Here is a 16,295-nt window from a genome sequence, read left to right as displayed (position 1 = left end):
AAGCTAAGAGAATAGAGATGCTGGCCACAGCCCAAAAGTTTTCCCAAACCGCAATGATTGACGAGAGGAAGGAAGCCGCGAATTTCGTGGACAATTTTCTCAAGCGCGAGCGTGAGGTGGATGAATCACTGGTAAAAGTCAAGCAACTCCGGAAGCATTGGGATGACAAGATCACTGAGGCTCAACAAGAGGTTGATAAGATCCGGCGAGAAACTATAGCTCCCCGTAAGATCACGTTCGCAACTCGACCGAGCAGCAGCCGTATGCCACTCCGAAGGATAACATGAAGAAGGCTGCAGAGATCTTGAAGAAAAAAGACGAGGAGATCGACATCGACTACGTCCGTACGCTCGTTGCTTCAGCAATGAAGCAGCAGAGCAAGGCAGATACTTCGCGCAAGTTGGAATCCAACCCTGAACATTGCATCTCTACCGCGCAGAAGGACGCCTATGACAATCGACATCGTGATGATGAATCGCGAACCAGATCCTCGGAACGCAGAAGGAAAACCAGAGAACACCCAAATCCAATCCCAGTGCCATCAAAGACGCCTCCGTCAGATCCGAGAAAGGGAAAGTATGCAATGTACACTGGTAAGGAAAAGTACCGCAATCCCTCACCTCCGCCTAATGGATATCTGCGTCCTCCACCTCCTCGTCGCCGTAGTCCAGCCGGAAACACCAGACCCCATTGGCCTGGCGGAATCAATATCTGCGACAACGTGCTGCCCTCAAGGAACAGGAACAGGGAGCGAACGCTGGAACCTCGCCGGAGCCTGATCAATGATCGCGAGCCTGAGCCCAGGAGGAGTCGGAATGAAGAACGCGACCCGGAGCCTCGCAGAAGCTGGAACAGCCAAGGCAGCCAGCACCAGGGTGAAGGCAGCCATCGAAGTCGGAGCCAGCATCGCGAAGGGCGGGAAGAGTCAAAAGACGGAAGAAAAAGGTCGCATCGGCTCCCTCGCAGGTCTCCCTCACCACCACCTAGCGGTGGAGGCGGAGGTGGTGGCCGGAGATCTCGCTCACGCTCAAAATACCCCCGCAACGGTTCACGTGATGCGCGGGAACGCCTCAACGAATACAAAACTGACTACATTGGCCCAAAGTGCTTTGGCAGGATGATTCGAGAGGAACCAAAGCCAAGGATGAACCTCAAGCTACCCGGAAACCTGAAGAATTATGATGGCACAGAAAGGCCGGATACCTGGATTGAGGATTACTATAATGCAGTAACCTTTGCCGGAGGAACCCCTAATATCGCCTGCCGCATGCTTCAGCTGTACCTTGTAGGTCCAGCCCGGATCTGGCTCAGTGAACTCGAGAAGAACTCCATCTTTTGTTGGTTTGACCTGAAGACCGCCTTCGAAAAGCACTTCAGGGGCACCTACAAAAGGCCTGCCACAACAAGCGACTTGCAAGCATGTATCCAGAAGAAGGGAGAAAGTTCAAGACACTTCCTCACACGATGGTTGGCATGCCGGAACGAGTGCGAAAACGTCGACAATCGTACAACCATGCACGCCTTCATAGGTGGATTGCAGAGAGGAGGACTGCTGCGACACAAGCTCACTTGCTTGGTCAATGCAAATAAACTGACTTTGGATGACATGATCACCATTGCCAGCGATCACACCGCTGCCGATGACGACGCAGGCGGAGATCTCCCAGCAATAGAAATTCCCCTGCATCAGCAGAAGAAGAACCGTGATAACGGTAACAGCAGCGGCAATAAGCGGAAAAACCCCCCTGATGACCAGAAGAGTGGCGGATCCGAGATGGTCGCCATGGCTTTCCAACGCAGAGGTCAAGGAGGCGGAAGAGTCCGCGGTCGCGGAGGCGGAGCTGGCAGGGGCCAGCAGCGCGGTGATGAAGTCACCGCAGCCGGATCCCGCGCCCCCCAAACCTACGAAGAGTACAGAGACATGCCCTTCCTGGCCCATCTGGATCCGGCTACGGGGAAGTCCACTCACACTAACCGCAACTGCAAGTGGGTCAATGATCTGAAAAACGACCCGGAAGCAGGATACAAGCGAGCTCGGAAGCACCGCCCACGCGGAAAAGGAGGCAAGGGCAAGAGCAAGGACAAAGAAGAGGACAGTTCCGAGGCGATGGATGAGGATGACGCTTCGCCGGATCCCAAGGAAGGATCCGTAGCTAAACCCAACCCCTTCGTCAAAAAGAGCGCATGCACTTACCACACTTTCCTCGGAACCCCAACAGTCCGCGCCAGCAAGTCAGCTTTCAATCCTGAACGCCACAGTTCCGGCTGTGCTGCAGTATGTCAGGTGGTCGGAAGTCCCGTGCACATTTGATAGGCAGAATCATCCTACCATTGTGCCAAAAGAGTGCTACGCATTGATTGTAAGTCCCCGCATCGACAGCTTTGACTTCTCCAAGTGCCTCATGGATGGCGGAGCCAGCTTGAACGTCATGTACCTGGAGACTCTAGAGCGGATGAACCTTACCAAGGAACAGCTCAAGCACAGCAACACTGAGTTTCATGGCGTGGTTCCGGGTAAAAAGGCATACTCCCTCGGCAGCATCAGACTTCCCGTGGCCTTCGGCGATGTTAATAATTTCCGTGAAGAAATGATCACGTTTGAGGTCATGCCCTTCAAGAGCTCCTACCACGTCATCTTCGGCAGGCCCAGCTACCAAAAGTTCCATGCAAAAGCATGCTACATCTACAACAAGCTCAAGATTCCGGGTCCCAATGGTATGATTACCGTATCCGGAGACTACAAAAAGGCTCATGAGTGCTAGTTGGGCGAAGCCGCCTTCGCAGAGTCTGTGATATCTGGAGAGGAGCTGAAAGGCTACAGAGCCGCGGTGGATCTGACTGAAATGCAGACCACCAAGAAACAGATCTCCGAACAGAAAACTCCTTCAAGGCCGCGATAGAGACCAAGAAAGTCAACTTCAAGGAAGGAGACGCTACCAAGCAGGTGTCAACACCCGGATTTTTAAGTCCAGATGCCTATTATGCCATTCATCGCAATCCCAGGAATATTGTTTTTGCGAGACATAATAGATTGATATCACAGAACATCATTCATTACAAAATCATAATTGTCTTACAACAAAGGATCACATGATCCAGTCTCATTACAATAGTAGACGATCTATTGATCAATCACAAAACACATAGCGGAAGCGAAGTAGCGTAGTAGTAGTCCATCTATTCCACAAGCAACTATTGACGTCAGGAGTGGTCCTAGTTGTCATAGACGTCCTGCTGTCCGTCTTCCGGGTTCTGATACTCCTCTTCATAGTCTGGCCATTTGAATAGCCAGGGACACAGCCATGAGTACTTTAAAGTACTCGCAAACTAATACTAGTGTAAGTGTTATCAACTATAGTAAGGGGGTTCTATACTCTAGTTTCATTTGCATAAAGCCAGTTTTATTTTATAAGCATTTTAGTCAACAAAACCTCTTCATTTGCCTAACTTACTCAAGTGGGAACATTACTGTCATTCCCACAACTCTGTTGTGATTCAAAGTCAAAATCACCTTTCAATTCAAGTCACCATTCATCATTCATATTTTTAGAAAATTTCTGATGACGGAACAGTATGGCCTACCCAACTGTCCATGACCGCGGACGCGGCTATTCGAATAGGTTTACACTCTGCAGTGGTTGTACACTTGTGCCACAACAATTGCAATAGTTCGTCAGGGGTAACTGGCCCTGATTTATCATACGCAGTACGTGAACTACCAATCCTAACCTTTCATTTACATACCCTAGTATAGGCACCTCTCCCCATGAGCTTGGCCTCTCGGTGAAAACAAACCGTCAACCCGGGAACTGCACAGGTCTTAGGTAGGACATTCACCTCATTTCACGTCATTTCACATTCAATGGAGGCAGCCTCGGCATAACCCCTATGACGCTTGTTCAGAGGGAACCCATACTAAAATACATAAGTTTCCAGCTAAGCCTTACCCAGATTCAAGTATTGTGGGGGTACTTGTAAAATTTGAATGGTATCGCATCCGAACCCAACCATCAGTTTTGGTAAAATTCACCTAGTCATTCACCAGTCATATTCACCTTCAAAATCTTTCAATAGAATGACTCATCATTCCAACGATTTCAAAGTCATTTCAATTCACCAGTTCCCAACTAGAGTAGTCACCTTTAATCTTTAGCACTAGCAACTAGTTATGAGGGGTGCAAAATATCTTGGAGCTTGCTAGGCTAAGTGGGATGCTCTTGTACTACTCTATAACTAAACCAAGTGAATCATAAATCAAAAGGTAACTTTGATAAATACAATTCAATAAAACTTGTAAAGTAAATACTTGGGATAGGACCATAAAGTAAAATGTAATGGTGCCTTGCTCTTGTAGAGCTTTACACTAATCTATCTTGCATTGGTAATAGATTGCCTTGGTTTGGGTAGTGATCAAAGTTCTCTTCTCCTTCTTCATGGTAGAATACCTCCTCCTCTTGATAGTCTTCGGTACTAGCGTCTATAAACGAATACGAGGATACAAACACCAAATCAATACTTAAAGAACCTAACTAGCCTTAATGGCTCACTCAAAATGATCTAGCATCATCATCTACCTTACTCAACATTTGAATAGGGTTTCTTCTTTAGTGTTTAAAAAACAACTCCTCTTAGTGACTTAGGGTTTCCTCTTTGGTTCCTTGGGGAAATAATTCCCTCTCATTGAATCTTGTTAAGATTTAATCTTCTCAAATAACAAGGTATGATCACATGTTGACCAAGGTCAACACTTCACACTTATTATTTGAGAAACATGATTTAAATGAGGTTCCATAGCTCATGCAATTTAATACTAACATGGTAGTGATTTAATGTCACCAAATAACTCAATATGAGATTATATAGACCATGGTCACTACCTCATATTGAACTACTTGAGACCAAGATTTAGATGAGAAGAAAGCCTCTCATATGATTTAACACATAGTTGTAACTAATTTAAATACTACTATTGAGGTGCTTTAATATTCTCAAGAAGAATCCTATGGGGTCATGAAGACTAATGTCATCACCTCACATTGAATCACTTGGAATAATGATTTAAATGAGATGCTATACCTCATATAATTTAAATACTATTTTTGAAATGGTTTAAATGGGCTAGTTATTGACTACATAGCCAATATTTTGCTTCTAGCCCATGATCATACACAGTACCTATATCATATTTTTACATAAACAATTAGAGTTTGTGAAATGTGAATTATGAGAGGTGGAATCACCTCAAAATTCAAAAGGGTTGATTTTTAATATTTATTTGAAAACTGAAAAGTATCTGATTTGTTATTTTTGCTATTCAAAATCTACAAAAGCTATGAGGTTGAAACCAGTGGGGTTAGTTAGATAATTTCATAGGGATTCTGGAACAATTTGAATCACCAAAATTGGATTTGTAGATTTGAAACTATTCAAATTCTAGAAATGCATCCGTATGCCAAAATAAAGGAAAAAGATTAAAACCGGATTCAAATTTCAAACGGAGGCGGGAAGAAGTTGGGCCGGCCCAGTTGCTGCCCGGGCCGTGCGTGCATGGCGCATGCACGTGGACGACGCGCGGGCCACACAGAGCGTTGGATCGAGATCCAACGGCTCTGGGCCGTCGTCTACCTCGCGACACTGCAGGCTTGCGGGGGCGATTGCTCTCACCTCGGGGCTCGGATCACGGCGAGGTTGGGCTCATTGGAAAGGGTTTTCCAAGGGCTTCAAAACGGAATAGGTGTTTGAGGCTAAGGTGGTGATAAATGGGGCGGCTTTGAGGGATGCCGCCGGTGGCCGTGGCGAGCTCTTGGCGCCGTGGAGAGGCAAGGCGGGAAGGAGGAGTGGCTCTAGGAGGGAGAGGAGAAGCCTGCTAGGTGGTGTGGTGCTATCCGGGGCGAGGGGCGCTGCTTATATAGGCTCTAGGGGAGGGAGGTGCGGCATGGCCGGTATGGCGGGCGACATCGCGGGCGCGTCGAGCACAGGCGGCTTCAGTCATGGCTACTGCATAGGGAGTGAGGTAAGGGGTAGGGGTGGACGCGTGCACAGTGGTAGGGTCGCGGGCATCATGTGCAGGGCACACGAGGACAAGGCCGACGTCGGCGTCCTTGCAGGGCGTCGTGTCGTGTCCTGGCGCGCGTGAGAGCCCCTGGACCATGTCTAGCGTGTGTGTGGGAGCGAGGAGGTGTTGGTGGCGCAGGGAGACACGATGGTTTGCGGTGTACATGCTGGGAGAGGGTGGTGTCCACGGTTGGTGATCATGAGCAATGGCATGAGCATTTTGGTTCACCACTTGCTCTCCTTGTCTCATGGTCATGTCTAGTAGTAGTATAGGGTCGAGGGGAGTGTAGATGACATGTTGAGAGAGAGGGAAAAGAGCCAGGGGCAGGTGGTGACATAGGGGTGATCATGAGGAGTGGCATGGCATGGCATTGGGTGGTTGTGGTGCTTTTCTTCTGGTCTCTGGTGCTTGGCATGCTGGTGTGAAGTGAAACCATGGTATGTGACAGGGTTGGCATGGTAAAAGAGGGGTAGGACAAGCACATTAGATTTAAACATAAAGTGCATGTGACATAGTCATGGCATGGTGGTCTTTGTGTCATGGTGGTCTTGTCTACTTGATGATGTCAAAGCTAAGTAATCTCAAGGGAGTGGTTGTGGTACAAGTGACACTATTGAGGGGTACAAGTGAGGGAGGGAGGTGGTGGTACATAGTTGGTGGGGTGGTTGTACCCTAATTTTTACTCTATGTAACAATTTGATCCCAAGTAAAGGTCTCAATGGTGTTTGACTTTTGGCCAACTTTCTGCATGGATGGGTTACAAATAAGGTTTGGCACTCATTGGTGGTCTTGGTTTGAAAATTGGAGTGGGTTTGTGAAATTTCGAAAAGTGGAGGGAATCTAGAATCTGTTTCAATGTTGCCACTTGGCTTGACTAAATTAAGCAATGGTCAATGATCTGGTCAAAGTGGCCAACATCAAAGTTGTTCATCTTGACGAGGTCTTGGATGAGGTGCAAAGAGTTGGCATGTTTTGGTTTGAAAATACCTCGATAAAAGGGCTCAAAGTGGGTAAGATAATATAAAGTGCCAATTTGACCATTATCACATGTATGTTGAATTTGAATTTTTCTTTGATTTGATTTGTGTTTCTTTGGTGCAAAAGGTTTTTTTTTGATATATGAGTGTTTCACAAGCAATGGCACCAGCCATGGTGGCCTTGGTTAAAGATTTGAAAAGTGGGCCAAAGTGTATGTGACTGAAAATGGCATTTTCTCACTATTTCATTTCTCTCTATTTGATTTGGTTTTTCTTGACTTAAAAGTGATTCTTATTAGTTTAGGAACATTTCCAAACCATTGAAACCATTCCAAAAGGTCTAGTTCAAAGATTTGCAAAAATGGCCATAAACACATAAGAGGTGAAATTCCATATTTTTCTTATTTTCCTCTTTTATCCCCCTTGCTTTACTTGGGCATGTTTGAGGGTCCATTTAGTGTGAGATTAGGTTTAGAGATGTTTTCACACCATTTGGGTAAGGTATAATGGCATAGGTCAAGGTTTGGGTAAAATGGCTATGTGCCACATATGCCTCTATGCATATGTTGCATTTGATTTTTAATTTGACTTGGCTTGACCCAATTGATGTTGTTGAGTGTTGAAATGGTATAGAGGAGTGATCCAACCATTCACAACAAGTCTTAGGGTCAAGATCCTCAAATTCATAAATTTGCTATTTGCTCTCATATGCCTCTATGGCATTTTTACTTTCTTTTTAAAATCCTTTATTTCACCTTGGATTGGGTTTGATAAGTACTAGGTAAGGTTTATGAAGGTTTTCCATCTTCTAAACAAGGTAGACAAGCCTAGGGTAAAGTTTTGCAAAAGTAGCCATAGGCACAAATGCCTTTTTCTTATTTAAATTCTTTTTATTTTATTTTAACTTGGATGGTGAAAAGAGGGGTGAGGTTTAGGGCTTAAGATCATTTCAAAATACTTTAACAAGCAATCATGGCAATAGCACAAGAATTAAGCAAGGTCACCATCTATCAAACTTAATTTAATAAAAGTTTTTGTTGGTTCCAAAATTTGGAAAAAGGGAAATTCATTTTCTTTGTTTTTTTTTGAAATTTTTGGGATGTTACAAACCCTTCCCCCTTAAACAAATCTCGTCCCGAGATTTTAAGAAAAGTTAGGTTCCTAAGAAAGATTGAGCAATGGGATTTAACAGGAAAACATACTTGGCATGGCCTGAGGGGCTTCCTGGGCTTCAGTGGCATTCATGTGGTAGAGACGGCCGTTGTTGTTGTTCGGGTTCCTTCTTCCTGCAAAGCGGCGCTGTTGCTGAGCAGGTGCTGCGGTATTGGCGGCAATCTTGGCAAGCTTCTTGGGGCACTCGTTGGAGTAGTGACCCACAACTCCACATTCATAGCAGTTTACAGTCGATTTTTCTTTGGGAGTGACGGGAACAGCGTTGCTTCCAGTCCTCGGGGCAGTATTGGGGTTGTTATTGTTACCATTCTGGCTGTTGTTGCTGATGTTGTTGTTGGGGTGGTTGTTGGTGTTGTTGCCTCCGGGCTTCGGGGGTCCTCCGTTGTTGTTGGTGTAGTTGGGTGATACGTCTCCGACGTATCGATAATTTCTTATGTTCCATGCCACATTATTGATGATATCTACATGTTTTATGCACACTTTATGTCATATTTATGCATTTTCTGGAACTAACCTATTAACAAGATGCCGAAGAGCCAGTTGCTATTTTCTGCTGTTTTTGGTTTCAGAAATCCTAGTAAGGAAATATTCTCGGAATTGGACGAAATCAACGCCCAGGGGCCTATTTTGCCACGAAGCTTCCAGAAGACCGGAGAGTCAACGAAGTGGGGCCACGAGGTGGCCAGGGGGTAGGGCGGCGCGGCCCAAGCCCTGGCCGCGCCGACCTGTCTCCTGGGCCCCTCGCGACGCCCCCTGACCTACCCTTCCGCCTACAAATAGCCTTCGTCGCGAAACCCCCAGTACCGAGAGCCACGATACGGAAAACCTTCCAGAGACGCCGCCGCCGCCAATCCCATCTCGGGGGATTCAGGAGATTGATGTCTACGCCCCCTCCTTTTCCTGTAGACAGTGTTGGGCCTCCAAGAGCAGAGGTTTGTAGGACAGCAGCAAGTTTTCCCTTAAGTGGATCACCCAAGGTTTATCGAACTCAGGGAGAAAGAGGTCAAAGATATCCCTCTCATGCAACCCTGCAACCACAAAGCAAGAAGTCTCTTGTGTCCCCAACACACCTAATAGGTGTACTAGTTCGGCGAAGAGATAGTGAAATACAGGTGGTATGAATAAGTATGGGCAGTAGCAACGGTGCCAGAAAATAGCTTGCTGGCGTGTAGTTGATGGTGGTAGTATTGCAGCAGTAGTAACGCAGTAAAACAGTAAACAAGCAGCGATAGCAGTATTTAGGAACAAGGCCTAGGGATCATACTTTCACTAGTGGACACTCTCAACATTGATCGCATAATAAATAACTGTTTCTCATATGTGATACATACACTCTTTTGTTGGATGATGAACACATTGCGTAGGATTACACGAACCCTCAATGCCGGAGTTAACAAGCTCCACAATAATGTTCATATTTAAATAACCTTAGAGCATAATAGATCATTGCAAAATAAACCAAGAACTAACATAGTGCACGCACTGTCCACATTACACTATGAAGGAGGAATAGATCACATCAATACTATCATAATGATAATTAACTCCACAATCTACAAGAGATCATGATCATAGCCTACGACAAGAACCACATGGTGCACACACTAGTCACCTTTACACCATGCAGGAGGAATAGACTACTTTAATAACATTACATGAGTAGCACACAACTAGTAGCGATACAAAGCTCATCATATGGATCTCAATCATGTAAAGCAGCTCATGAGATCATTGTATTGAAGTACATAGGAGAGAGATTAACCACATAGCTACCGGTACAGCCCCGAGCCTCGATGGAGAGCTACTCCCTCCTCATGGGAGCAGCAGCGGTGATGAAGATGGCGGTGGAGATGGCAGCGGTGTCGATGGAGAAGCCTTCCGGGGGCACTTCCCCGTTCCGGTAGCGTGCCGGAACAGAGACTCCTGTCCCCCAGATCTTGGCGTCGCGGTGGCGGCGGCTCTGGAAGGTTTTCTCTGGTTTCGTCCAACGTGATAGGGTTTTCGCGACGGAGGCTTTAAATAGGCGGAAGGGCAGCCTTGGAGGGGGCCTGGGGCCACCACACCATAGGGCGGCGCGGCCCCCCCTCTGGCCGCACCAGGGTGTAGTGTGGGGCCCCCAGGGCTTCCCTCTGGCGGCTCTCGGGTGTTCTGGATGCTTCCGGGCAAAATAGGAACCTGCGCGATGATTTCGTTCGATACCGAGAATATTTCGTTACTAGGATTTCTGAAACCAAAAACAGCGAAAAACAGAACGGCACTTCGGCATCTTGTTAATAGGTTAGTTCCAGAAAATGCACGAATATGACATAAAGTGTGCATAAAACATGTAGATAACATCAATAATGTGGCATGGAACATAAGAAATTATCGATACGTCGGAGACGTATCAGCATCCCCAAGCTTAGTTCTGCTCGTCCCGAGCAGGTAAAACGATAACAAAGATAATTTCTGGAGTGACATGCCATCATAACTTTGATCATACTATTTGTAAAGCATATGTAGTGAATGCAGCGATCAAAACAATGGTAATGACATGAGTAAACAAATGAATCATAAAGCAAAGACTTTTCATGAATAGTACTTCAAGACAAGCATCAATAAGTCTTGCATAAGAGTTAACTCATAAAGCAATAATTCATAGTAAAAGCATTGAAGCAACACAAAGGAAGATTAAGTTTCAGCGGTTGCTTTCAACTTGTAACATGTATATCTCATGGATATTGTCATCATAGAGTAATATAATAAGTGCAATATGCAAGTATGTAGGAATCAATGCACAGTTCACACAAGTGTTTGCTTCTTGAGGTGGAGAGAAATAGGTGAACTGACTCAACAATAAAAGTAAAAGAATGGTCCTCCATAGAGGAAAAGCATCGATTGCTATATTTGTGCTAGAGCTTTGGTTTTGAAAACAAGAAACAATTTTGTCAACGGTAGTAATAAAGCATATGTATCATGTAAATTATATCTTACAAGTTGCAAGCTTCATGCATAGTATACTAATAGTGCCCGCACCTTGTCCTAATTAGCTTGGACTACCGGATCATCGCAATGCACATGTTTTAACCAAGTGTCACAAAGGGGTACCTCTATGCCGCCTGTACAAAGGTCTAAGTAGAAAGCTCGCATTGGATTTCTCGCTATTGATTATTCTCAACTTAGACATCCATACCGGGACAACATAGACAACAGATAATGGACTCCTCTTTTATGCATAAGCATGTAACAACAATTAATAATTTTCTCATTTGAGATTGAGGATATATGTCCAAAACTGAAACTTCCACCATGAATCATGGCTTTAGTTAGCGGCCCAATGTTCTTCTCTAACAATATGCATGCTTAACCATAAGGTGGTAGATCGCTCTTACTTCAGACAAGACGAACATGCATAGCAACTCACATGAAATTCAACAAAGAATAGTTGATGGTGTCCCCAGTGAACATGGTTATCGCACAACAAGCAACTTAATAAGAGATAAAGTGCATAAGTACATATTCAATACCACAATAGTTTTTAAGCTATTTGTCCCATGAGCTATATATTGCAAAGGTGAATGATGGAATTTTAAAGGTAGCACTCAAGCAATTTACTTTGGAATGGCGGAGAAATACCATGTAGTAGGTAGGTATGGTGGACACAAATGGCATAGTGGTTGGCTCAAGTATTTTGGATGCATGAGAGGTATTCCCTCTCGATACAAGGTTTAGGCTAGCAAGGCTTATTTGAAACAAACACAAGGATGAACCGGTGCAGCAAAACTCACATAAAAGACATATTGTAAACATTATAAGACTCTACACCGTCTTCCTTGTTGTTCAAACTCAATACTAGAAATTATCTAGACCTTAGAGAAACCAAATATGCAAACCAAATTTTAGCATGCTCTATGTATTTCTTCATTAATGGGTGCAAAGTATATGATGCAAGAGCTTAAACATGAGCACAACAATTGCCAAGTATCACATTATCCAAGACATTTTAGCAAATTACTACATGTAGCATTTTCCAATTCCAACCATATAACAATTTAACGAAGAAGAAACTTCGCCATGAATACTAAAAGCTAAGAACACATGTGTTCATATGAACCAGCGGAGCGTGTCTCTCTCCCACACAAGCATTTATTCAAACAAAAACAAAAACAAAAGCACACAGACGCTCCAAGTAAAGCACATAAGATGTGACCGAATAAAAATATAGTTTCAAGAGAAGGAACCTGATAATTTGTCGATGAAGAAGGGGATGCCTTGGGCATCCCCAAGCTTAGATGCTTGAGTCTTCTTGAAATATGCAGGGGTAAACCACCGGGGCATCCCCAAGCTTAGAGCTTTCACTCTTCTTGATCATAGTATATCATCCTCCTCTCTTGACCCTTGAAAACTTCCTTCACACCAAACTTCTCATAAACTTCATTAGAGGGGTTAGTACATAATCAAAAACTCCCATGTTTAGAGGTGACACAATCATTTTTAACACTTCTGGACATTGCTCAAAGCTACTGGAAGGTAATGGAACAAAGAAATCCACCCAACACAGCGAAAGAAGCAATGCGAAATAAAAGGCAGAATCTGTCAAAACAGAACAGTCCGTAAAGACGAATTTTTAATAAATACTTCCGTTGCTCAGATAAGAAAACTCAAAACTAATGAAAGTTGCGTACATATCTGAGGAACACGCACGTAAATTGGCATATTTTTCTGATTTTTCTACAGAGAAAACAGCCCAGATTCGTGACAGATAGAAATCTGTTTCTGCGCAGAAATCCAAATCTAGTATCAACCTTCGATTAGAGGCTTCACTTGGCACAACAAAACACAAAACTAAGATAAGGAGAGGTTGCTACAGTAGTAAATAACTTCCAAGACACAAATATAAAACAAAGTACTGTAGCAAAATAACACATGGGTTATCTCCCAAGAAGTTCTTTCTTTATAGCCATTAAGATGGGCTCAGCAGTTTTAATGATGCACTCATAAGAAATAGTAGTTGAAGCGAAAGAGAGCATCAAGAAGCAAGTTCAAAACAAATTTAAGCCTAACATGCTTCCTATGCATAGGAATCTTGTAAATAAACAAATTCATGAAGCATAATGCAACAAGCATAGAAAGATAAAACAAGTGTAGCTTGAAAAATTTCAGCACATAGAGAGGTGTTTTAGTAACATGAAAATTTCTACAACCATATTTTCCTCTCTCATAATAACTTTCAGTAGCAACATGAGCAAACTCAACAATATAACTATCACATAAAGCATTCTTATCATGAGTCTCATGCATAAAATTATTACTCTCCACATAAGCATAATCAATTTTATTAGTAATAGTGGGAGCAAATTCAACAAAGTAGCTATCATTATTATTGTCATCAAGTGTAGGAGGCATAGTATTATCATCATAAAAATTACTCTCCATAGTAGGCGGCGTTAAAAGACCAATATCATTATAATCATCATAAATAGGAGGCAAAGTATCATCAAAGAAAATTTTCTCCTCAATGCTTGGGGGACTAAAAAGATCATGAAAACCAGCTTCCCCAAGCTTAGAACTTTCTATATCATTATCAACAATGGTGTTCAAAGCGTTCATACTAATATTACTACCAGCATGCAAATAAGATTCCATAGGTTTTTTAATTTTCGCATCAAACAATCCATGTTTTAAATCAGGAAATAGCATAAGAAGCTCATTCTTGTCCATTATGCCAAACTAGTGTAAACAAGAAACAAAAAGTTGCAATTGCAGGATCTAAAGGAAATAGCTTCGAGTACTTACAACGGCAAAAATAGCTTAGTAGCCGAGATCCGGAGTGTGAGTACCTTTTACCTTTCCTCCCCGGCAACGGCGCCAGAAAATAGCTTGATGTCTACGCCCCCTCCTTTTCCTGTAGACAGTGTTGGGCCTCCAAGAGCAGAGGTTTGTAGGATAGCAGCAAGTTTTCCCTTAAGTGGATCACCCAAGGTTTATCGAACTCAGGGAGGAAGAGGTCAAAGATATCCCTCTCATGCAACCCTGCAACCACAAAGCAAGAAGTCTCTTGTGTCCCCAACACACCTAATAGGTGTACTAGTTCGGTGAAGAGATAGTGAAATACAGGTGGTATGAATAAGTATGGGCAGTAGCAACGGTGCCAGAAAATAGCTTGCTGGCGTGTAGTTGATGGTGGTAGTATTACAGCAGTAGTAACGCAGTAAAATAGTAAACAAGCAGCGATAGCAGTATTTAGGAACAAGGCCTAGGGATCATACTTTCACTAGTGGACACTCTCAACATTGATCGCATAATAAATAACTCTTTCTCATATGTGCTACATACACTCTTTTGTTGGATGATGAACACATTGCGTAGGATTACACGAACCCTCAATGCCAGAGTTAACAAGCTCCACAATAATGTTCATATTTAAATAACCTTAGAGCATAATAGATCATTGCAAAATAAACCAAGAACTAACATAGTGCACGCACTGTCCACATTACACTATGAAGGAGGAATAGATCACATCAATACTATCATAATGATAATTAACTCCACAATCTACAAGAGATCATGATCATAGCCTACGACAAGAACCACATGGTGCACACACTAGTCACCTTTACACCATGCAGGAGGAATAGACTACTTTAATAACATCACATGAGTAGCACACAACTAGTAGCGATACAAAGCTCATCATATGGATCTCAATCATGTAAAGCAGCTCATGAGATCATTGTATTGAAGTACATAGGAGAGAGATTAACCACATAGCTACCGGTACAGCCCCGAGCCTCGATGGAGAACTACTCCCTCCTCATGGGAGCAGCAGCGGTGATGAAGATGGCGGTGGAGATGGCAGCGGTGTCGATGGAGAAGCCTTCCGGGGGCACTTCCCCGTTCCAATAGCGTGCCGGAACAGAGACTCCTGTCCCCCAGATCTTGGCGTCGCGGTGGCGGTGGCTCTGGAAGGTTTTCTCTGGTTTCGTCCAACGTGATAGGGTTTTCGCGACGGAGGCTTTAAATGGGCGGAAGGGCAGCCTTGGAGGGGGCCTGGGGCCACCACACCATAGGGCGGCGCGGCCCCCCCTCTGGCTGTGCCAGGGTGTAGTGTGGGGCCCCCAGGGCTTCCCTCTGGCGGCTCTCGGGTGTTCTGGATGCTTCCGGGCAAAATAGGAACCTGGGCGTTGATTTCGTCCGATTCCGAGAATATTTCGTTACTAGGATTTCTGAAACCAAAAACAGCAGAAAACAGGAACTGGCACTTCGGCATCTTGTTAATAGGTTAGTTCCAGAAAATGCACGAATATGACATAAAGTGTGCATAAAACATGTAGATAACATCAATAATGTGGCATGGAACATAAGAAATTATCGATATGTCGGAGACGTATCAGAGATCGCCTCCGGCACCCTGCCGGAGAGGGGAATCATCTCCCGGAGGACTCTACGCCGCCATGGTCGCCTCCGGAGTGATGTGTGAGTAGTCTACCCCTGAACTATGGGTCCATAGCAGTAGCTAGATGGTTGTCTTCTCCTCATTGTGCTTAATTTTCGGGTCTTGTGAGCTGCCGAACATGATCAAGATCATCTATCTGTAATTCTATATGTTGTGTTTGTTGGGATCCGATGAATAGAGAATACTATGTTATGTTGATTATCAATTCATGTCTATGTGTTGTTTATGATCTTGCATGCTCTCCGTTATTAGTAGAGGCTCTGGCCAAGTTTTTGCTAGTAACTCCAAGAGGGGGTATTTATGCTCGATAGTGGGTTCATGTCTCCGTGAATGCTGGGAGTGACAGAAACCTCTAAGGTTATGGATGTGCTGTTGCCACTAGGGATAAAACATTGATGCTATGTCCGAGGATGTAGTTATTGATTACATTACGCGCAATACTTAATGCAATTGTCTGTTGTTAGCAACTTAATACTGGAGGGGGTTCGGATGATAACCAGAAGGTGGACTTTTTAGGCATAGATGCATACTGGATAGCGGTCTATGTACTTTGTCGTAATGCCCAATTAAATCTCACAATACTCATCATAATATGTATGTGCATGGTCATGCCCTCTCTATTTGTCAATTGCCCAACTGTAATTTGTTCACC

Source organism: Lolium perenne, chromosome 3 (assembly GCF_019359855.2).
Source record: "Lolium perenne isolate Kyuss_39 chromosome 3, Kyuss_2.0, whole genome shotgun sequence".
Lineage (NCBI taxonomy): Eukaryota > Viridiplantae > Streptophyta > Magnoliopsida > Poales > Poaceae > Lolium > Lolium perenne.
Note: the sequence above shows the minus strand (reverse complement) of the source record.